Raw genomic sequence first — 24,963 nt, forward strand, 5'->3', positions numbered from 1 at the left:
ACGCACAAGTTCCCTACGCTGTCCCTGATCGGCCCTACTTTATCACTGATCATTCTCTTATTCCTCACGTACAACTTAAATGCCTTTTTCATACCCACTCCTGACTCTCGTCGTCCATTTCTGAGCTCGTTTCTAGTAAGCCTGTGATCCTCTACGTAATCTGCCTTCTTCCTATGGATGAGAACTTCATCTGTTCTCGTCAACCAAGCTTCCTTCATCTTACCCCTTCTTACACATCTCAGAGGAACACATTTTTTCATCACTCGCAACAACTTCTCCTTAAACAGTCTTCACATGTCTGCTGTGCCCTTTCTGTGGAACAATAGCTGCCATGTTGCACTTCCCAACTACTGTCTGATAGCGTCATTATTTCCTTTTCCCCAATTAAATGTCTTCCTTACATGTGAGAACCTTTTTCCACGTATGGAGTCAGCTATTACAAGGGTGCATAGCTTTAAATTAAGGGGGGATAGATATAGGACTGATGTTAGGGGTATGTTCTTCACTCAGCGAGTCGTAAGTTCATGGAATGCCCTGTCAGTAGCACTGGTGGACTCTCCCTCTTAATGGGTATTTAAGCGGGCATTGGATAGGTATATGGAGGATAGTGGGTTAGTGTAGGTTAGGTGAGCTTTGATCGACGCAACATCGAGGGCCGAAGGGCCTGTACTGCGCTGTATTCTTCTATGTTCTATGTTCTATGCAAATGCTGCTTTCCCTCTCCAAGGCTTTGATAAATGTGAGGCAATTATGATGCCTGTCACCAACGTGTTTTCTCACCGCAAGATCTGACACCGATCCTGGTTCATTCCCGAGCACCGAATCCAAAATAGCCTCTCCCTTCGTCGGCCTGTCTACATAATGAGTAAGGAATCCCTCCTGAACAAACCTGACAAAAACCGCCCCATCCAAACAATCTTATCGAAGGAGATTCCAGTTGATTTTGGGAATGTTGAAATCACCCATAACAACAACTTTGCTACATCTGAATTTTTGCAAAGCCTGCCCGCCGATGAATTCTTCAAACTTATTAGTCCGCTTAACTCCTCTTTTAAAAATGGTCCTACTCTCCCGATATTGCATCAGGGCCCGTTCTGTTCTTAGCTACCTGGACGTTATTTCCGCTTCCCTTTTCCTCTTGGCTACTCGTACCATTACTCCTGTCATCCACGATTCACGAATCTTGCCTTTCCTATCCTTTGCTTTCAGCAAGGCATGAAAATGTGTTGCTGGAAAAGCGCAACAGGTCAGGCAGCATCCAAGGAACAGGAGCATGCCTATCCTGTACTATCTTTACACTATCTTTGAAAGCCTCCCACATATGGAATGTGGACTTCCCTTCAAATAGCTGGTCCCAATCCGCATTTCCCAACTCCTACCTAATTTTGATACAATTGGCCGTGGCCCAGTTTCGTACTCTTCCTTTAAGACCACTCGAACCTTTGTCTTTGAGTCGTCTAAAACCTCCATAATTGTGGTCACTGTTCCCAAAATATCCCCCAACGCAACTTCTACCGCTTCGCCTGGATCATTCCCCAACACCAGGTCCAATATGGCCTCTTCCCCTATTTGACTATTGACACACTGCTCCAGAAAACTCTCCTAGCCGCTTCTTATAAATTCTATCCTATCCAGACCTCAGACACTAATTGTCTGCCAGTCAATGTTGGGAAAATTAAAATGTCTTATCACCACGACACTGTTGGCTCGACATCTTTCCATAATCTGTTCACCTATTTGTCCTTCTACCACACACTCACTGTTGGGAGGCCTGAAATACAGCACCAACAATGTAACTGCACCCTTCTTATTTCTCAGTTCCACCCATAATGATTCACTCATAAAGCCCACCATAATTCCCACCTTTTGCAGAGCCGTGATATCATCCCTGACCAGCAATGCAACCCCCCCCGCCCCATTTTTACGTCTCTCCCTGCCCTTTCTGAAGCGTTTATATTCTGGAACTTTTAGTTGCTAATCAGGCCCTCCTTTCAACCAAGTCTCTGTGACTGTAATAACGACATAATTCCAGGCGCCAACCCAAGCCCTGCATTCATCTGCCTTCCACACTATACTCCTCGCATGAAAGTATATGCACTTGAGGCCACCATTTCTTTGCGTTCATCTGCTCTCTGCCTACTCTTCCCCTTATTAATGTTAACTTCATGATTCTTATCGTCTCCAGTTTCCACCGTGTTGTATTCTTCTCTGCAATTCTGGTTTCCAGCCCCCTGTCACATTAGTTAATATCGTGCCCAAGAGCAGTAGCAAAACTCCCCTAAGGACGTTAGATCCAGTCTGGTTCATGTGTAGACCATCCAATTTTTAATAGTCACACTTTCCCCAGAACCGGTCCAAATGTCCAACAAACCTGAACCTCCTACACCATCCCCCAAACCACGTGTTCATCCTGCCTATTCTTTCATTTGTATGCTGGCTAGCATGTGGTCCCGGTAGTAATCCCGAGATCAGTGCCTTTCATAATCTGGGAATTTTTTCCCTTTTGCATGGCAGGCTGAATGGTGAACTTGCAAAGTGTAATTATAATGATGGACATAGATAGCGTGAATAGCCAAGGTCTTTTCTCCAGAGAAGAGGTGTCCAAAATCCAAGATACACATTTAAGGTAAGAGGGGAGAGACGTAAAATAGATCTAACAGTTAGTTGTTTCGCACAGACTGCTATGTATATGTAATAAACTGCCAGAGAATGCAGTACAGGGAAATATAATTACAACATTTATAATACAATTCAATGGATACATGAAAGATTTGGAAGGCTATATGACAGCTGCAGACAAATAGGATTAGTTCACGTTAAGAAACCTGGTAGGCATGGCCACCTTGGGCAGAAGGGTCTCTTTGCATATTGTGTGAATCTAAGACCCTATGACATTATAAATCTCTTTCATCACCAATGCTTTGCTGCTCTCAGCTCATTTCTAGGACAAATATCCATTTCAAAGATCGTGCTCCTCTTACATTGAAAATAATATTCTTAACATTGATGTAGTACCGCAAGCCACAGCAACAGCAGCAAAATGGTATGAACCACGACCTGAAGGTTTTGCCCGGTATACTCCCTCAGTCTACCATTACCAGCGAGCCGATCTATGATTCAGCGATGAGTGTGTTGCACATGCAAGGTAGAAACGTGTGGACGGAAACCTGATCACAATCTGTTAATGTTACTGGACTGGACTGGTTACATTCCAAACAGCAGAACTAACATCTGAAAGAGAAGGGGAAATGCTATCAAGACCAACAGATCAGATCGAAACTCTTCAGTCCTGCCCCATCCATTCGTAAATGGTGATGGAAAAATAAACAGCTTACTGGAGGAGATGCCTCCACAAATATCCTATTATTAGGAATGGAATAGCCCTGCGCATTAAGATAAAAGCAAAGCATGCAGTATTTGAACTATCATCAGCCAGAAGTGTTCAGTCGATGATCCACCTCACCCTGGCCATGATACCGACAGAATCACAGATTTCCGTCTTCAACCAATTTGATTCACTGCACCTGACGTGAAGAAACAGCTGAACATAATAGGTATAACAAAGACAATGGGCCGTGACACCATTCCTGGAATAGGACTGAAAACTTCTGTTGCATGTTGCCCCTGGGGAAACTGTTTCATTCCAGCTCCAACTCTCACAGCTCCCTAACAACGTGAAAAGTTATTTAGCTGTGTCCCATCCCCTAAGATGAGAATAATTACAATTTGACCAATCCCACCGCTTCAGTCCCATCGAGACAATAACATTCGTGGGAGTTCTTTTTTGACAGAGCTGTCAAGCAGCTCAGAAATAACCTGCTCAGTGTGGTTTCTGGTAGGTTCCCATGTTGAGATGGTGCTGTTGTGGAAATATCATTGGATTACTAATCCAGGCCAGGGTAATGCTCTGACAGCTGGTTGAAGTTAAAAACAATTAATAAAATACTGAGATCTAAAGTCTAGTGTCAATAACAGTGACCCTGAATTCAGCGTCGACTGGAAGCACCACTTTATTCCCCAATGTACTTTCAGGAAGCAAATCTCACGTGCTTTCCTGGTCTGGCCTAAACATGACGTCAGACACACAGACATATGCTGAACTCTTCAATGGTCTCTGAAAGGGTCAAGCAAGACCATCAATTGTACCACATTGCTCTGAGGTCTTCAAGGATACACCGGATAGAACACCCATCACCAGCCTCAGAATTGGAAAAAAAGCATCCGAATACACAGTCATTTAGACCTTCAGAGCCCTCCTTGCGAACACGTGGCTGTTTGTGCCAACATTTACCAAGATTTCCCACAGACCGCACAGAAGCATCGGGAAAGGAGTAGGTCATTCAACACATTGAGCCTCCACCCATTTTAGTTCATTTGAGAATATCCCATCAATACACTTTACCCACACAATGTGCATATTCCTTAATATGATTGACTTTTATAAAAATATAAAAATAGACATTTGATTAATCCCTTTGGTTCATTGATTTTCTACCATAATCCAAAAATAATAGCTGATGCTCTATCTCCACAACATAAAACTGTTCTCTCCCTCTCGTGTATAGAAATCCTCATTTATATTCAGTGCCTTGAGTTCCACAGTCATATGTGTGAGAGAGTCCCCCAGGTTCACCGGTCTCTGAGCGCAGACATTTATTGTCATCTCAATGCAGAGTGACCTGTCTATACCTAATCCTTTGGGCAGTTGTTTTAGACGTCCAAGCCAGTGAATTATCATCCCAGCTTCCAATCGGTCTCACCCTGTCAAAGAATTATATATGTCACTGAGATCTCCACTCATTTTCCTAAACCCCAAGGAATACAGGCTCATTTGCCCCATACTCTTCTCCCACACAATCCTGTCATCCCAGAGATCAGTCTGGCTGTACTTCGCTGCTCTCTCTCAATGTCTGGTTTGTCGGTTGTTAGTTAAGTAATCCAAAACTTCACACAATCCTCCACAATATTTGAGAGGATGTATCAGCAAGCCCCTGTACAGTTGCAGTGAGCTATCCCCACGGCTGGACACAAATCCCCTCGAAATGAAGTGCAACACAACATTTCTCTTCTTAACTGCTTTCGCTGACTGTAGTGAAAAGATATCCAGATCCTTTTCTGTGCTACAGCTACCCATGTGGGCCTATATACACTGGTCAGCGTGCCAATTCCATTCCCAGTATTGACTTCTGGCTTCAGAACTCACGGTCTTGCATGGTCCTCGGAGGGGTTTGCAGCAGGAAACAGGAAAATGATCATAATCCACCTTATTCTAACAACATTCTTTCACCGATGCTTTTTCAAATGGTATTTTGCCATTCTATTTTTCCCACCAAAGAGCACAACATCAGATCTACACACAATACTCTTCATCTGCCACGTATTTGCCCAGTCACTCACTTGTCTCGATCACCTTGGAGCATTATTAAATCCTCCTCACCCACTACCATCAAACATCGGTTAGTGCCATCAGCAGACTTGGAAATATTGCATTTGCTCCTCTCAATCAAATGTTTGAGATGTACAGGCAATAGCTGTGGCCGAAGTACCACTGTTTATGGCATCCCATGATGGTTCTGAGACAAAAAAAAGGATATCTTTAAACCGATACACTGCTTCCTGTCAGCTCGCCCATTCTAAAACCATGTTCATGTATTAGCCCCATTACCACTTGGTTTGATTTTGCACTCTAGGCTTGGGACATTATGAAAAATATTCCTAAAATCTCAAATGCACTCCATCCATTGTTTCTCTATACTGCATCGGACAGGCATGTTAATTTTGTTGATAACTATTACTTGCAGCACAAAAAAGTTTCTCCCAAATTATTAATTGCAAACATCATTGTGTTGTCGAGAATGTATTGCTGGAAATGCACAGCAGGTCAGGCAGCAACCGAATTGCAGGAGAATCAACATTTCAGGCATCAGCCCTTCAGCAGGAATGAGGCTTGTGGGACAAAGCTGAGAGATAAATGGGAAGGGGTTGGGGTTGGGGGTAAGGTAGTTGAGAAGGCGAAATGTGTGTTAAGGTGAAAGAGAATGTGATAGGTCTGAGGGAGGAGGAATGGACAGTTCTGGTAGGCGCTGTCAAGTTGGAGTCTTATGACTGGGATAAAGTAGGGGGAGAGGAAATGAGGAAGCTGTAATAACCACATTGATCCCGTGTGTTTGTAGGGTCACAAGGCGAAATATGAAGCATTCTTCATCCAGGCGTCGAGTAGGAACAGTTGGCTGGACCTATATGTCGTTGATGTCGAGGGCGCGGGCGCTGAAGTGTTCAGCAACAGGGCGGTGGGGTTAGTGGGTGCGGGTGACCTAGAGATGTTCTGTGAAACAATCCACAAGAAGGGAAGACAGAGCGTCTTGTCTTCCCTTATCGATTCTGCTTGTCTCCCTGAATGTCTGAGGCTGCTCACATTACAACCTCCAACAGAACATCCCCAGCACCTGCACTAACGTTTCAATGACAGGAAACAGCCAGAAGTCCCTAAGCTGCAAGATAGATGCTTGACGCTTAAGAATAATACTCGAGGAACTTCCTCGTGTTACTGACAGCACAATCAGCTGAGAGGGATAACCAGGCGGTCCGTGGACAGGCATAGACCAAGATACAGACATAAATCAAAGCTGCTGAATGCCCTATGTCCAACATGGAGCACCATATGGGACACATTGGGAAGTGAACAACGACCATTTCATTTTTTCTGATGTTCAACATGACAACACTCGACACAATGGGGAGACAAAAGCCAATGTCAGGGAAAGACACAGAAAGACAAGTGATTAATTAATGGCTAACATGTTGTGAACTTATGGATAAGGAGACAGGAGAATAGAAATAGCTGGAGAAGTGAGACAATGGTTGGTCCAATCACAAGGATGAGAAAATACAATAAAGACATTGTCAGATCAGTAGAAATGGATTGTCACATCAAATTCTTAATTTGCCTCATAGAACCGCCTCAGACACCATTAACGGGGCAAGGTACCAGTCAGAATTGAGAGCTGTGCAGACCGTTCCACTGCAGTACCACATAAATTGGGCTATCTGCCCAGCATGGGGAACATTGCAAACCATTGTCATATATCAATCATATGCTTGCATTTGATAAATGCGTTGCGTTGCATGGGGGGGTGGGGGGATATACAATCGATCGAGTAACAGTAAATGAAATCCCATAAATGTATGGTTCTGTATATCATTTGCACCAGGATCAGGTAATACAGGATGTGCATTTGTATAGGTGTGTTTTTGGTTATCGGTATGAAAACCTTTTTATGAGATAGAATACACATGGAGGAAATCATTTTAAATGTGAACAATTGGCAAAAGTTTGGGTAATCAACGTAGAGATACTAAGCACCGATAAACAGAGAATAATTCTTTTTAAATAATTTTGCGATTTACATACAAAAGAAATAATCTGGATCTTTTTCAATATATAATTTCAACCACATCACACTGTAAACCTTTGGACTATAACTTGGTGATTTTTATCTTTGTACACCCCAGTCCTACACCAGCGTCTTCAAATCATGACTGAACAAATGGGTTCAGTTAACCCCTTCCATACAGAACTTTCATATCACAATAAAAGGAAACATTTACTTGGTCTGGATGGAATGGCCTTATCTATCCCTCTGGAACAGGCTCATTCGGCTGAATGGTCTTCTCCTAATCGTGTATAGCAGGCCGGCGGCATTAAATGATGCAGCAACCCATGGATGATGAACAGCCAGTAAACAGTATTTGCTGGAGCTCTCACCCTTCGCAGTTACGGAAAAACAAACAGCACTATTTACTCCAGGTGTCCCTTCATTAACACCTCGTACAGCTGCAGCACCACTTCTCTACGGTTTGACCCATTCCTTTTGCAAAACGTGCCAATTTTCAGCTTTCCAACTCTTTCAGTGGTATAAGGCCCGTGCGGGCTGAATAACCTCCTCATATTCCTCTGTTACAGGCACATAGTGTCAGATTAGTTTCTCCCCCTTCCTGAGAAGTAGTCTCGGTGCTCTGAAAGATGTTTCAATGTTCTGAAAGGCCTTAATAACTGGTCATTAAAACTTGGAGCAGCAGTGCAAAAAGTCAGTGAACAAGAAACATTTTTACATTGCTTTGTGTCCTCCAGACATGGCCCCATCAGACATTTTATCCAGCTGGTCTGTTGTTTTATCTCTGTCTTGTTTTATAAACAGGTTGGGACATATACAACCCTGCACTGATCTGGCACGATTCACACATACAAGAAATAAAATGATCGAAAGATTTCTGGTCTCTCCCTCAGCAACTGTCATCCATTTCGTTGTTGCAACTCGGCGGTAAAAGCTTCCGCTAATTAAAGCACGCACACAGAAAAGCTCATCTTGCCTCGTAATCTGTTAAAGCATGGGTGACAGACAACGACCCCAAATATCACTATTTCACGAAAAAAACGTAAAATGCTATTCTTTAACTCCAAAAGTGATAATTAAATAACAAAATATTCCAACTCCTAGCATCCTTTGTATTAAATATTTAGCTAACTTCTGCTCTGTAACAATATACTGATCCAATATAGCCCCTATTAAATTTACAGCCTATAATTTTCAAATCCAGCTAACAGTGTTGATTATCCTCGACAGGCCCCGGGTCGTCTTCGGCCTTCTGCTACAGATTTTTTTTATATATGGGTAAAATGGTTCCTTTTAGAGAGAATTGCAGTCGTTCAATGGCAGAAGGTGCTCTTTTTATTGCTAACTGTCGGTAATGTTGGCGTTTATACCCCAAAACACTGATTCGTCTCATTAGTTTAATACTGTCAAAAGAGTAAAATTCAAATTCGATAGCCTTTTAGAGTATTGTGGCATTATTGGGGCATAATTTAAACAGGTTGGTTGTATTCGAAATGCTGTGAAAACAACAAGGCAACAAGGTTTCTTACGCAACAGCCAAAATGTTTCATTTTCAAATTGTTCAGAACACTATGTTCCTGCAGTCAGCCACATGACAGCTTTTCAACTTTCTCTTAAAGGTATTCTTTCAATTTCATGCTTTCAACTTCATCACTTTATAACTTCTCCAGATTGGGTCACCAAATGTTCTAAGCTTCTTGAATGTACACAGCAGCTTAAAACACAACTTCCACGGAAACAATTTCTAGTAAATTTTCAATAACCGAATTAAATTAGATGTCACTGAATGACAAGTTAGAATCTTGGTCTGAATCAAACACAGTTGAAGGGATTCCTTATGCAACTGAGCAAATGATCAGCAAATAGTGGTTATCACGGGCTTTCAGTAAATAGGCTCAGCACAAGTTACAAAGACGTGTCTGAAAACTGCTGAAATCCCACTGTCCAACATGAAACACCGTGTAGAGCAAAGAAACTGCAAGTTATGCTTTTAAAAAATAAACTTTTCCTCAGCTTCTTAATAGTGGAATCACTAGGGTAAGCATCACTAAAGGCCATGGAATCCTACAGGACAGTTATTTATATTATAACTGAATGTCATTTTGATGAACAACAAAAGTTTTGGTTTGGAAAGTAGACAGCGGGAGAGACACTGGGAGAGAGCATTGTCGAAGGCTGTGCTCACAGGTTTCAATATGCTGAAAGTAAGACATTTCAACAGAATTTTGCAGTATTTCCAGTAATGATGCAGAAACAGAATTTTGGTGTGAGCTCAGACAGAGTCAGAGAGTCGTGGAGATGTATCACATTGAAATAAACCCTTCTATCCAACTGATCCCTGCTGAACAGATATCCTAAAACAATCTAGTGACACTTACCAGAATTTTGCCAATATCGCACTAAACCGTTTGTCGTCATATAATTATCCAAATGCGTTTTAATTGTTATAATTTTACCCGCCTCCACCACGTCATGTGGCAGTTCATTCCAAACATAAACCACCCACTGGATGAAAAAGTTGGTCCTTAGGTCCCTTTTAATTGTTTTCCCCTCTCACCTGAGATTGTAACCCTCTGGTTATGGGGAAAAGACCTTTGATATTCACCCTGTCCATGCCCCTTATGGTCCAAGCAACGTAGCCCCAAAATAATCAACCTCTCTCTAAAGCTCAAGTCCCAGCAACATTCTTGTAAATATTTTCTAACCTCTTCAAGTTTCACAGTTCTTTCCCACAGGAGGAGAGCTAGAATTGAATGCAGTATTTGAAAAGTGATGGAACTACTGTCCTGTACATGACGTCCCAATTCCTATAGTCAAAGCCCTGAACAATAAGGACAAACATACCAAAGCCTTTTCACAATCCTGTCTAACTGTGACTGCATTTTCAAGGAGCAATGAACCTGCACTCCCATGTATCTTTGTTTATCGACGCAGGACTTGCTCATTGAGTGCATAAGTCTTGCAATAATGTGCCTCGCCAAATATAGCACTTCACATTTGTCTATAGTAAACACCATCTGCCACTCCTCAGCCTATTGGCCCATGTAATCAAGATTCCGTTGTATTCTGAGGTAACCTTCTTCCCTGTCCACTACACCATAAATTTTGGTGATATCTTCAAAATTACCAACTGTTCCTCCTATGCTCACATTTAATACATTCATATAAGCAATGAAAACTAGTCGAACCAGCACCAATTCTTGTGGCACAGGCCTAGCAGTTCAAAAACAACTCTACATCACAACTTTCAACTCCTACCTTCAAGTCAATTTTCTAATTAAATGGCTAGTTACCCCTGTATTCCATACTAAACTTGTTAACCGGTCTACCATGTGGAAAGTTGTCAAATCTCTTACTGAGGTCCATTTCAACAATGTACATTTCTTTGCCTCAATGAAGCATCTTAGTCACTTGTTCAGAAATCTCAGTCATGTTAGCGAGACAGGATTTCCCATGTTTAAATCTACATTGACTATTCCTAATCAGTCCATGACTTTCAAAATCGATGCAAATCCTGTGCCTCATAATCTTCTTCCAACAACTTGTCCACCACTGGCGTCAGGGTCACCGCTTTTCCTTATCACCCTTCTTAGATTCTTTTAGTAATGACACCACGTTAGCCAAACTCGAGTCTTCAAACACCTGACCTGTGGGTATCCATGATTCATATATGTTAGCATGGGGCCCAGCATTCAGTTCCCTATCGTTCCACGACTTCTAGGGTACATCCGACCAGGTCCTGGAGATTTTTCCAACTTTATACGTTCTAAGAACTCCTCTATAATCCAGACACTTTCCAAGATGTCATTGGTTATTTCGGAATTCTCTAGCTTCAATATCCTCCTGCACAGTCAATATGATACAAAGTGCTTTTTAAATACCTCCTTCATTTCTTGCAGTTCTGCACATCGGCAACGTTGTTGATCTCTCCAGTTGCTATTTTCTCTTTAACACATTTCTAGAATGCCTTTGGATTTTCCTTAACTTTACTTGCAATAGCTACCTCATGTACCCTGTTTGCCCTCCTGATTTCCTTCTGAGGTGCAATCTTCTTCCTTTAGACTCCTGTGGCGATTCACTTTGAATCTGGAATTAAGAGTCTAATGACGATGATTAATCTATTTTCAATTGTTTGGAAAATCCATCAGATACACGAATGTCCTTTAAGGAAGCAAACTGCAATACTTACCTGGTCTGGTCTACTTGTGACTCTAGACACACAGCAATTTGTTTAACTCTGAACTGGCCTATGGGAAATTAGAGATGGCCAATAAATTCTGCCTACCCAATGACACCTTCATCCCATGATTGAACATTGAAAAAAACTGGATTCCTGCTGTCTATATCTGACATTTGATTCCAACTTATCCAGGAACAGAGCCTCAACTTCTCGAGTCATCCGGCATTTCTCCCACCTCCCAACTTACCCTTCACACTAACAGGAGCATACTGACTTGGAACTCTTGACAGCGCGTTTTTGTAGGCGTCCCCATTCCCAGCTGGCCACTTACCTGCCACTATAACGTCCAATTTTATTTTCAAAGTTCGTGCCTAATATCATCAAATTTGACCTTCCTCCAATTTCCAACTTTACCTTTTAGATCTAGTTCGTCCGTTTCCACCTCTATTTAAAACTCATAGATTTATGATGACTTGCCACAAATAGTGCCCCCCCACCCCCCCCCCCCCCACCCCCAAAGATAAGTCATGTTTAGCTCCTTCTCTGTGATAGCAAGTAATGGACAAGCAGCTGCAGCTTTGAAACGGGTGGTGTGTTCAGCCAAGTCTAAGTTTCTTTGGGCTGAATCTAACAATACTTTGTCTCAGTTACATTTTCATTGAGTGTGACAGGGAATCGTCTGCTGGAGGCCTCGCTAGTTTCCTTTCGAACTCACTTCAGTAACTACATATCCCACTCCTTGGTATCCTTCTCATTCAATGACAGTTCAATTCTCCCACCCATAATGGCTGGTGATTCTCACCATCTCCCGGATGCTCCTGGATATCCCGCAATCCCTGGCACTAGCGCTATCCTTAAAAGGACAATGGAGGTTTCTCAGTTGGGAGCTATCCTGCACAGTTTACCGTGAGCATTCCAGAGAAGCGGCAATTACACAACGTTGTGTCGACGGGGACACAGAAATCATGGTGGATGGGCTAGTATAGAAGAGGACCATTCTCTTCCCAGAGGGGGCCACACCACCAGACCCACCAAGCATGGTCTGAGCTTTCCACCCAACTTAGTGCAGTATCTGCAGTCTAAAGAAATGCCCAGCAATACAAGACAAGCATCAGCGACCTTCACCATATTCGCTCTGCTCCCTCATACTCACTGTATATCTGTTATAGCACCTGCCCCGTGAACAACTCATTCTCCACCTCTCTCCATTGCATACAGCGTCTTTCCTACCTCTCTCTCTGTTTCTCTCTTTCTCTTCAATCCCCCAACAACCTTCTGCTATCCTCCCACATTAATAATACTGCATGGATTCTACACTGTGGACTGACTACATAGCGACACTATGCCAATTCATATGCCAACACAAACAGCACGGCCACCCACTCCCACCCTGACTCCCTCCTTTCCTATCTCCCATTCCAGGAAAAAAAAGCATGGAATAAGACGGAAAGTGCCAAGCCAAGTGTAGGTGTACCCGATATCTGTGTCCTCACCCCCTTCCTGCCACCATGTGGAGCGGACGCTGGTACAATTTGGAGAGGACTAGGATGCATGGCGTGGTGATTCAGAGATATCCACGCCCTACAATGGAGTCAGATGCAAGGTTCATTGAGGGAGAATTCTCACTTTAAACCCACTGGCAGTTCCGTCTACCCACGGCACACCTCAGAAGGTGTGGCCCTGATGCCATCTACCTTGTGTGTCGAGTTGGTTCAAATGGAATTCCCACTGTCTCAGTGGGCACGAGGGTGTGCTCATAACACATTGTCCCCAACACCTCCCAGGAAGGAAGCACGGTGTAACTCTCTTGCGCAACCTACTGTAAATAGCTCAGAAATTGAAACGTATCAGTGGTCTGTACTGCTCTCCCGAACTGCCCTGGCATCTCCAATAATCTGTGCTCATATAAACCCAGGAACCTGTGCTCTTGGACCCCGTCGAAAAAGATACAGTTTGTTTTATGCTGTCTTTCAAAGTCATTTCTACCAAAGTGTACCACCTTCCACTGCTCTACTTTGATCCTCATCTGTCACATATCTGCAAGCATGGAAATTGTACTACACCGTGCTCCACGCAAAACAACAGACAGACTGACAAACTCAAACATCTGAGTAAGAGGAATGCTGAGAAACCACGGCACAGCGAGTGAAATAGTGAGAAAATAACCAAAGATCAAAAGATATACTTACAGATTCCCTACGTCGGTATAAATGTCAAGGCATTATTGTGTATGCCTGTGTTTCTGTATGACTGTTTGTGCATCTGTATCAATGTGTTTAAGTGTAGGTACATTTATATGTGTATTTGTCTCTGCGTGAGTCTGTGTGTGGATGCAAGTCTGGCAATCTCGGTAATGCTAAAAGAGATTCAACGTCGCACACAGTGGCAGGGGCAGGGGGTGATACGCCTCAATTATTCAGCCTGGGATGCAGAGAGGGAGGATTTCAGGTCGCAGCACCATCCAACCTGACAGCGCGTGTGCGTGCACAAACACATGCACTGACAGAAGAATTGCAAATAGACTTGTGTCTGTCAGAATAGAACTGTGCACTTCCAACTGAACCATTTTTCAGGGGTTGAGATAATTTATTGCACACTCAGTAACTTGCAATGTTTTGTAATGCTTAAACATAGTATGAGAAAGAATCGAAAAGTATGAAAAAAAAAGGCTCAATAGTGGTCAGAATATTACAAGAACAACATCGCTTACTATCGGCAAAACTGCTTTGTGCTTCCACATATAATATTTGGAAGACCAAACATCTGTTCAACGTTCGAGATTCACATCATTTGGTGTCTTCTCGAAGAAAAAACTGCCACTTATGCAATCGTGTGGGGTCGCCAGCAGAGTGTACTGTCGTACGAATATATTAAAAAACGGACAGACAGAGAGACAGGTGGGAGACTTTGATTCCACTTTTAATGGAATTACTCGGAAAACAAAATTGCAGAGATGCAGACAGAAGTACACAGAAGCTGAGATACTGACACGAATACACAGAACACATGCACAAAGAGATATACACAAATATGGGCGCAGACACACGAACACATGAACCCCACACCCCCCATGACACACCCACAAACACACAGGGTATATGTATGTATATATAAATATAGATAGAAATATGTTTCTCTCTATCTCTCTCTCTCTCTCTCTATATATATATAATATATATATATTATATATATATAATTCCAATAGGCAGAGACTTAATTTAGTTCCGTTGGCTTAATTGCTGTTTTAAGAGCAGAATGACGCCAACAGTGTGGGATCAATTCCCATTACCGTTTGAGTTCCACATGAAGGACCCTCCTTCGCCTCCATTTCCCTCACCTGCACTCTGGTGGCCCTCAGGTTAAATCACCATCAGTCGTTACTCGCTCATAAAAGAGCAGACCCTAAGACCTGGTAAGACTATGAGTACACAACAATTAATAGGCAATCAATGGTCAGTTGGAGAAGGCAGGTGAATAACTTGGAGAAACATTTCAGCAATTATGAGTCTAATAGTCTAATTCTGCTACAGTTTCTCATTCGCATACAAACTTATGGTGTACAGAATTGTCTTTCTGCAAATTAAGTGTAGGCTAAATTTGGAAATTATTTGAGTGAAGCGCATTAATGGGAGTGTGGTCTGGTTTGAGGGGCTGAATGGTCTATATCCGTTCCTAATTGTTGTGTTTCAAATGGGCGGTGTATGGTTTGAAGGGAACAATCTTTGAGAATAAGGCATTCCCATTTCAGACTGGGATAGAGATACTGCTTTCTCTTCAGGATTGTGCAATCTGTGGTGTTCTCATTTTCAATATGCTGTGAGGACTGGGTGAATTAAAACATTCAAGGTTGGGTTCCAGAGGGCTTTGATGAACAAGAAGACAGGCTCAAAAGGGAAGCTCAGCCACATTCACATCAACAAAGAGCATTCTGAATGGTGCAGCAGGCTCGACGGACTGAAGGGATAACTGCTTGTCCTTACCCATGTGCACTTCTCATGGCTGTTGAAGTGGTAGGTGAAGAACCCTTCATCCATTCTGCCCTCGATGGATTTACACAAGAATAAATTGTAATAATTCAGCCCTTTAATTGTATTTCACAATATCGTGGGGCGGGAAGGGGGGGAACCAAAGTTTTTACTCAGCTGCCCTGCAACAGTTGAGCCCTGGTGAACTCTAAGGGAAGAAATATTCACGATAAACGTTTATTTTCATGATGTGAAATGGTGACGTAGTGAAGTGCCTCAGGAATCAGTGTGAGGTTATCAACTATTTATAATCTATACCAATGACGTGGATGAGGGGATTTATTGGATTAGAGCTCAATTCGTTAATTCAGTAAGATAGTCATTTAATTGGATATGGAGACTCTGCAATGGGCAAAAAAAGACAGGGGAGGTTAGTGAGAAATTCTTCGGAAGTAAAGGTATAACGACGATTCGTGCTGTGACGGACGTACAAAATTATATTAAAATGCTTGAACGGAGAAAAAAAACGTAATATTCTGTGGTACTCAGGGATTTGTATGTTGCAGTACAAGAATCACTTAAACTTAGTCAGGAGATTTAGGAAGTGATTAAGAAAGTATATGCAATGATGCAGTTTCATACAAAGGCAATCAGGAATAATCATGGGGATGTTTTATTGCACTTGTATATGGCAATGCTTAGGTTATAAACTGATGCATTGTGTGTAGTTCTGAACTCCTATACTGTTCGAAAAATATGCAATTGATTTAGAAGCTTTTCAAAGGTGTTGTACTTTACTCGTTATTAAAATGAAGGCCTGATGGATGCATAGAGACCTATGGCTAGTGAATAGTCCATTCAGTCCAGCTCATCTGCACACACCAGATATTTCTATTTGATGTAATTCCATTTGCCGCATGAGGCACATAACCGTCTAAACCCTTTGTATTCATATATCCATTCAGATGCCTCATAAAGTTTGTAAAAGTACCCAACGCTACCACTTCCTCTGGCAGCTCTTTCCATATGCGCACTACCCTCTGCATGAAAATCTTGCTGCTATCACCTTAATTTATGCCCTCGAGTTTATAGCCTCTGAAAATAACTTTAGCTGTTTACCGTAACTACATCCCTCGTGCCCTACACAAGTCTATGGCAGTTCAGGTATGAAAGTGGAAGATATTCGTATTGAACCATCTAACGTGAGGAGAGTGCATCAGAAGCATAGCCGATGGACGAGAAAATGAAACTAAGGACTTAATTTTAAGAAAACAATATATTAATTTTATGACATGTACTATGAAGACATGCATTTATTGTAAATAAATTCATGCATGCACATGTAAACATGTATTTTCATTTTAAACTATGAATCACTCCTAAATTGAGAAGAGACCAATGATGGAGCATGCAGTCAGGGGAACTTTCAACGAGACTGTACATTGTTCAGATTGATTTTCACGTAACAGCAACATATGAGAGCTGAAAACCCATCAGATATCTTTTTCAATTATGTAGGATCCCTGTTGAAGATTCAATGGAACATGTCTACTGCCTGCAGCAAAGGGATTTCAGCCAAATCAAAGTATTCCAGGAAGACACCCCAATGCTAGCAGCTTGTGTGAACAGAATAAATTTTGAGGTAGAATAATAACTGAGACAATCGCAATTTTCTTTTTGTCATGAAATTTATTATTATTTGGAGGAAGCTCTTCTGAACTAATATTTTGCAAGATTGTTCACATTTCTGTGCCTCTGAAAAATGAATATTGATGTACATATTATTGATGTCCAAACTGTTTCTCATTTATCTTTCCATCGGAGCTCGAGTAACTTTGTTTTAGAACTTATCTTTTAAACAATTTAACAATCTACATGACTTGCTAGTAACATTGAACCTGACCCAGTCTGAGACCGATATCAACTGCCACAAGACACATTTGGTCACATATCGGATTTGTTGGGATTTATGGAGAAGTGGGACTAGAAAAGGAAACAATGACTCTACAACTACAGTAGGAAGATGAATCAGGAGAAATTCTCGAAAGGCCGTTTGATGGGAATTCTCTTCTCCACAAGGCTATGGTACCTGTGTGTGTACATTTATTCAAAGCTGTGCGTTAGTTAAATATTTTTCGGAAAATTGACTAGTGGATATAATGAACCACAGATGGGAAAGTGAAGCCACAGTCTGATCAGCCACAATCTTTGTGACGGGTGGAACATAGAACAACTCCTGCTCCTCAGTTCTATGTCACCTCATTTCAGTCAGCTCCTCAAAATTGCTAGACAGGTGCAGTCGAAGACCACTTTCTCCTTGGAACTGATGCACAGAAAAAAAGCGGAGAAAATTCAGCCCCTGCTCACAGTAAAGCATGGTTTGATATGGATTGGAAAACGTTCTAGGGGGAAGAGTAGGTTCTACTAGAGATAGCCACACACGCAGATGACAAGCAACATGAATTCGACTGGGACAACACGACCATTATAGGGCAAGCCAAACAGAGAACAGCCAGGGAATTCCTAGAGGCATGGCACTCTTCCACAGACTCTATCAACAAACACGTCGACCTGGACCCAATATACCAGCCACTACAGCGGACAGCTGGAACTGGCAACCGGAGGTGGCAGAGACAGGCCACAATAAATGCCGGAGGAAACATCACAGAAGCGCTTCACAGGAGGCTCCCAAGCACTGACGATGTCATCTAGACAGGGGACAAAACGTTTGCAAGACAAATTCCCAGCTCGGCGAACAGAACCACAACAACGAGCACCCGAGCTACAAATCTTCTGCCAAACTTTGAGGAGGATGATATCAAGGCCCCAACATGACAAACCACGAAGCAAAGACGAGACGGACAGACTGCTCCACGTTGTTCCTCCTGGCTCCAGTGTTAATGGTACACACGTGGTACTTTATAGTGGTTTGCTGATGGTGAGGAATGACAGTTGGTGTTTTGTGCCGAGTCTTCAAGTAGGCAACTTTCATCTCCAATAAGGCAGGCTAGTATTCTGTTTGAGGTCCGAAGCTGGTGGGACTTGCTACCTCTTTCAGGCATAAGCATAAGAAATTGCATTTTCGCGATAATGCCTTACCTGATAGTTTACGCATCCCTGTGGGGCCCCATATTAGGCGAGACAGAGCTCCAGGCTCTGAATACACTCTCACTATCCCAATGTGCAGTTGGCTTGATAGCCTTCACTGAACATCATGTTGTTCATAAATCTGTCAGCATAATACTGAGATACGTAAACTATCAGGCAAGGCATTATCGCGAAAATGCAATTTCTTATGCTATCAATGTCTTTCACTCGACATAATGAATGTTAGACCATAATCTTCAACATTGAATACCATCATCTCTTATTCTGTCAGAGTGCTACAAATTGAATACTTATTTCCTTCACATTCTCCTCATAGCACCATCAACCCAGGGATTAGTCTGGTGAAAATCCTTTGCACTGTCTCTGTGATGTGGAGACTTTTGCTTATAAAGGAGCGAACCTCTGTCAAGAATAAACCCAAATACTGCTTCAAGAACTCTCTACAGCTGTACGAAGGTGCTTTTACTCCTACCTCGATTCATTTTGTAATGAAGGATAGCATACAATTCACTGTACTGATTCATAGATGGCCTGCGTGAATTCTGTTAGTGATTTATAACCAAGGGCATCAAGGTCCGTTTCAAGAAAAGCGCTTCCCTACTTCTCACCTTCGAAGAAATAAAAAATGAAAAGGACTGTATACGATGGTCACGTCATTTGTTGTTCAAATCATTTATTTGCGTTGTAAATAGTGGCGTTTCAACAACTCATGCGTGCAATACCAATGAGTAGTAGCCTTCAGAACAGAACAGGGCCCTGTTCTCAGTATTCTCTCAATCATTCAAATCTAAATGCATTTAGTTTATTCCCCCTTACCCTGCAATGTTACTTTCTTCACTCACCTGTGCACAACCATGTGAAAATATCTTCTCAGATTAAAATGCACCACTCCCACTGCTTCTCATTCGTTGATGACACAACCAACATCCTCTATAAACTCCAGTATTTTTATCATAAATAATTTCCCGGGCATGAATCTCGGTTGACTCTGTTAAATCATACCATTATTCACCAAGGGTCTGGATATCGTTAATTACAAAAAAATGCGAATATTTTCCTCATACCCGACGTCAAGTTATCGATCAGTTGTTTTTCTGTTTTTCCACTTTGCGTTCAGACAGGTTACTTTGCAGTCTGTAGGATGTTTTTCCATCATGTAAAGTATTTTGATGAACGTTTTCCTTCCTCATAGAATTAAGGAATTGACAGTACAGAAGGAGATCATTGAGCACCTCAAGATTAAAGCTAATCAGCCTCCCAAAATATTAGATAAGAGGGTCTCTACCAGGTCCAAAAAGTGTTATCCAGCGAGCTCAACTCTCCAACACTATCTCTATAGCCCTTTAAATTCATCACTCATCTTATCCAGCAGCTGACCAACCTTCATTAACGTGAACTTTTCCAATACATAAACTTTCATATCTTTAGTTTTTTGAAGTTCCTCACTTTTGCCAGTCACACTGTTCTCTAAAATTTCCAAAAGACTAGAACAAACAGCCCTACCAACCATCAAACCAAAAATATGGATCCGCTACGTAGATGACACTTTATCATCATAAAAGGAAACAAGATAGAAGAGACATGTAGCATCATCAACACTCTTTCAGGCATAAAGTTCAATCAGGAGAAAGAAACCAACAGCGAACTCGCATTCCTGGACGTCACAGTCAAACGAAAGGGCAACGAAGAACGACAAACCTGCATGTACAGAAAACCGATAAACACTGACCAAATACTTAACTACATCAGCAACCATCCCAACACACACAAACAAAGCTATATCATGAACACTATTCCAATGAGCCAAAACACACTGCAGCACAGACAAACTTCGGAAAACAGAGGAGAACCACCTATACAACGTATTCAAAGAATGGTTACTCAAAAAATATAGTCCGCAGATTCCTCAGGAACAAACACACGACAAGCAGACGTAATACATCCAGAAACCCCAACCACCTTAAAATATATCAAATAAGTCTCAGAAATGACAGCCAGCCTACTAAGACCTATCGGAATCCTGATAGCACAAAAGCCCACCAACACTCTCAAACAAAAGCTAACAAACTTAAAAGACTCAGTACAACCCATGGACAAAACAAACATCATCTACAAAATTTCATGCAAAGACTGCCACAAACACGACGTAGGACAAACAGGAAGAAAGTTAGCCACCAGGATACACGAACACAAGCTAGCCACAAAAAGACACGACGCTCTCTCCCTCGTAGCCCTACACACGGATCAAACAAAACACCATTTCGACTGGGACAACACAACTATCCTGGGACAGGCTTCGCTAAGACATGCCAGCGAATTCCTAGAGGCCTGGCACTCCAACCACAACTCCAACCATAAACAAACGCATAGATCTAAATACCATCTATCAACTCCTCAGAAAACGAACATGAAATGACATCAACACAAACCCCAGGAACCCCATCCAGGACAAATATGTAAACAGAAAGTCGGAGACAATAGCTTCGCTTCGCACTGATGATGTTACCTAGCCAGGTAATGAAACGTCTGGATACCAAACCTACAGTGTGGAAACAGGCCCTTCGGACATCGACATCTCGATGTAGAAACCGGAGCTCCCAGAGGAAACCCACGCAGACACGGGGAGAATGTGCAAACTCCACACAGAGAGTCGCCTGAGGCGGGAATTGAACCCGGGTTTCTGGCGCTGTGAGGTAGCAGTGCTAACCACTGTGCTACCGTGCCGCCCGTTCGCATTATTCTAGAATCAAAACTTTTTTTGGGTATTGTCACTACTGTCTTCTATCTGGTATGGAACTGCAGGTTGTGCTGAATGAGGTTTTAAAGCTCTGTGACCTCCACTTTGGATGTGGATAATACACAACATTGGGAAATAGCTAAAATGATAGTGGAGTGCCTTAGTCCTTCCCTGTGCGGTGTCTGCAGACCCAGACAATTTGTAATTTGAGTAGCTACACCTTGTTCATTGTGGGGATACAAAATCCTGAGATCACCCTGAACAATCAGAGCAACTGACAACACAAATCCAAGATTACCATCCAGTGAACGTCCTCTGAATTTCCAATAAAAGGAACAAGTAAAATCTTCATGTACATGGTACACCCGCTTAGTGTTAAAAAGGCCATCCTCTCATTAGTTTGTATTTCTGGCTAAGCACTGGCAGCCTGCAGTGGTTCAAGAAGGCAGCTCACCAACACCTTATCAAGGGCAACTGCGAAAGGGAAACATATACAGACTCAGAAATAACACTGATGCACCACTAGTGAATAAAAGGAGATGACCACACTCAAGGAATAGAAACAGAAGGAACATAACTCACTTTATACAGGGCCATATACTGACCTGGGCATGATACTCAGGAATATGGGAAAAAGTTAAAAATCAGTGATATTAATCTCATATTTTAATTCCATCCCAGATAATTATCAACAATTCCTTTGCTGATTCCATTTTCTTTCTCTATTTCTTCATATATTAGATCACTCCACCAAAACGCATTACACTATTTTCCAAAGATTTTCAGACCTGACCCGTGGTCAAAACCCTGATTATCTGTCAACAGAGTCTGCCAAACCTGTCCCTTTTCCCCAGCACTCTGCTTCTTTCTGTTTCAGATCTCCTGTATCTTTCTTTGTTTGGTTTACACTTTATTTTGTTACTTTACGGGATTTCAGCAAGAGCAGCATTTGATGACCATCACTAATATCCGTTGACTGTGATCGTTCCACAAGGCAGTGTAGAACCAAGCACATTGTTATGGGTATGAAGTCACTCTTAATCCAAACTCGGTAACAATGTCATATTTCATTACCAAAGGATATCAGTAAAATGGATAGGTTATTGAACAAAATACTGCTGAATTTATGGTCACAGTTCGTGCAATTTGTTTTTTTTTAACTTCGGTTCTTATTATTTGAATTTAAGTTCTGCTACCAGCTGTGGTTGGACTTAAAACAGTGTCTTTCGTGTAATGACCTGTGGTTCCGATTTATCCATCCAGCGACTTTCCTACTCTGATACATTGTCCCCATTATGAAGCAAATTTGGATACATGCACAAGTTTGTGATTGAAATATGTGGAACAGGATCAGTGACCAGAAGAGAACTGGAACTGTAAAGTCTGATGCTCACCTTGGCTTAGATAATGGTTTATTCAGCAACCACACTGACGCAGAGTTGGAGATTCGGGGTATTATGAAACAGGTATTGGACAGGTTTGGTGATGGAAGATAATTTAATATATAACTTAGTTCAAGACAAAAACGGTGCTTGCTGTCTTGTTCTCAGATATTTGTGAGGAAAGGTTCTGAATTATGCAGATAATGAATGGAGATTATAATGAAACTAAATGCAATAATTTGTATATTTATCAGATATACAAAACAGAAAAAAAATCAACATGGTTTCTGTCATTAATAAATGAGCAGAATTAGAGGGACTTACCAGGAATACCAATAATAGCGAGGACTGGATAATAACCTGCCTGAATAAACAAGATTACACATAGTATCAGTCTTGGTAAATCTGACGTAGATCTGTGGAACAAGTAAACAACTTCGGAGAAACGCCTGTGCGTAATTGTAACATTCCAGTCCATTGTTCTCACATTAGGATCCATTGATTCAACATTCCAGTCCATTGTCTTCAGATTCTGATCGATTGTTGGAGCATTCCAGTCGAATCTTCTCAGATTCTTTTCTCTCCTTGCCCTGTCTCTGGAGCTGCTGAACTCTGCTCGTGACGGAGTTGATGTATCTCTTGCGACAATGGCATAACAAATTGAATGAAGCCCCGTACTAATAGGAGAGAGAGAAACCCTTCAGTGACACAGTTAGGATCCATGGAGGCTGACATCAATCACAGTCTCTGAACAAACAGTCCCAGTTAACACATTAACTACAGAACTTCCAGCTCACATTAACAACTGGACTAGATTGGATGTCAATATCAAGAACTATTGAGTTAATCTCCTACCATTCAGAATGTTGTCCATATACAATGCTGTAACCGCTTGCCTCCCTAAAAACCACATATTGTGCTGTTCTCTCCTCCGCTGCGACAAATGCCGACCAAAAGATTGTCAAATGGCAGAGTTGCCCTGGCATTTCAGAAGGAGCTTGTATTTGTCTGGACGTTCCTCTCACTGCCCTCAGAAGGCCACGTTGTAATGTCAACACACAGTGCTGGTCACAATACTTTTAAAAAATTGTAAGCATCTTATTGCTGTATTACTCGTTGTAAAGCTATAATTGACTTTTCTTGACTTCAGACCAAACTCAAACTTGACATGAAAAACCATGGATTCATGTGTCAGGGACAGAGTGGATATACCATTAACTCGGAGACAGAAAGAAATGCGAACAGTGGCTGTGGAGATATTGCCCCAGTCATCTTCTCTCTTTCTGCCAGATAGGACGAAATGCAATGTGAACCAAACAGGATATGTTTAAAAGGAGAGAAGAATATATTATGTATAAACTTTAATCACTGGATATACAGGTCGATAAGTTTGAGAATATCTGCATAGGATATTCGGAATTAAAAACACAGACACAGAGAACACAATGCGCAGGGCCATGTGAGAATACAGAACAACAACAGTCAAGAAATAATTTATTCCGAGCTGGTGCAGAGATGATGGTCTCAGTAACTGCAGCCTTTGTTGTAATTTTGACATGGAATCCTAAATTGTAATAGTGAGATATTCGGCCCATCGAGCCTAAACTAACCTCTGAAGAGCACTGCACCCAGAACCACCTGCTATCCTATCCATGTATCTCCTATGGCTAACCTGCCACCTCCCCTATCCCTGTTCCTCCCAGAGCCAACTCAAGTACGGTCAGATGAGCAATTTAACATGGTCAATTCCCTTAAACTTTACATGTTTGGACTGTGGGAGGAATCAGGAGCGGCTAAAGGAAGCACTTACAAACAAGGGAAGAATGTGAAAGCTCAATACAGGTACTGGACTAAGGATAAAATTTTGCCAAGGCTCATAATGCTATAAGACAGCAGCGCTAACCCTTGAGCCACCGTGCCACCGTGCCATGCTCCCAACTGCGTTACTGTGACAAGGAATACTGGGGAACATGGAAATCTGAAACGCAAACAGAAAATGGTGGCGAAATGCATCAGATGAGTCAGGATCGAAGAGTGAAACAGAATTGGCATATTGTGTCTGATGTGACTCTGTTCTGAAAAACCAATATTGGTCTCAAAACGTAAATTCTGTTTCTCGCTGCTCAGATGCTAACAGATGTGCTAAAGTTTTCCTGCGCTTTCAACTGTCTTTTTTTTCTTTTAGACTGGATATATA

At 42.0% G+C, this 24,963-nt stretch overlaps 1 pseudogene; it reads left to right on the forward strand.

The window, feature by feature from the left end:
* The first annotated feature begins 6,016 nt into the window (after positions 1 to 6,016).
* Positions 6,017 to 24,963, forward strand: part of LOC140456858 (cyclic AMP-responsive element-binding protein 1 pseudogene) — a 91,558-nt pseudogene continuing 72,611 nt past the window's right edge.

Source organism: Chiloscyllium punctatum, chromosome 31, assembly GCF_047496795.1.
Source record: "Chiloscyllium punctatum isolate Juve2018m chromosome 31, sChiPun1.3, whole genome shotgun sequence".
NCBI lineage: Eukaryota > Metazoa > Chordata > Chondrichthyes > Orectolobiformes > Hemiscylliidae > Chiloscyllium > Chiloscyllium punctatum.